This window comes from Magnolia sinica, chromosome 16, assembly GCF_029962835.1.
Source record: "Magnolia sinica isolate HGM2019 chromosome 16, MsV1, whole genome shotgun sequence".
In the NCBI taxonomy this organism is placed as follows: domain Eukaryota; kingdom Viridiplantae; phylum Streptophyta; class Magnoliopsida; order Magnoliales; family Magnoliaceae; genus Magnolia; species Magnolia sinica.
The window spans coordinates 19,109,643-19,110,298 of NC_080588.1; positions in this window are offsets into that span (position 1 = coordinate 19,109,643).

Consider the following 656-nt stretch of genomic DNA (forward strand, 5'->3'; position numbering starts at 1 on the left):
AATTAATAATAATAATAATAATGATAAATGATAATAAGGTTAGTAACGTATACTAGGACATCCAATTCCTAAATAACCGAAAATCTCTCCTAGGATCAACTAAGGACCCCTAGGAACCATGAAGGTCAGATCCGAAGATGATCTGACCATCAGATCTTCGCAGATCATAAAATAACCAATGTACTTAAAAGGTATGGCTCACTTACAAATTTAAAATAATCTAATTAAGCCCTACAGGCGATTGATTGAGTAAATGAATGGCATGGATTGATATACAAACCACGATAAACAACTTAGAAAAATAATAATAATAATAATAACGATAATAATATTAATGATATTAAAAGCATTTAGCTCATACTATAAATGTGTATTAGGCCATATGATTCACAGTCCAGCCACTAAATTCTAGCATAAATGGTCCCTTGGACTCTTTTAGCCATTGACGTCCAATTTCGAAATGATCCGACCATCGGAACAATGTAATCAGCACCTAGAAGGCCTTAATAAACTCATATGGCCCACCTAAGCTTCAGATCAGCCTGGTCTTCGGTCAAGGACAGCAAACGGGCCCTCCAAAGTAAATGGACAGAATAGATTTCTCAGAAACGTCATGGTGGGCCCCACCTCGCAGCGTGTGGGCACCACAGAGTCGT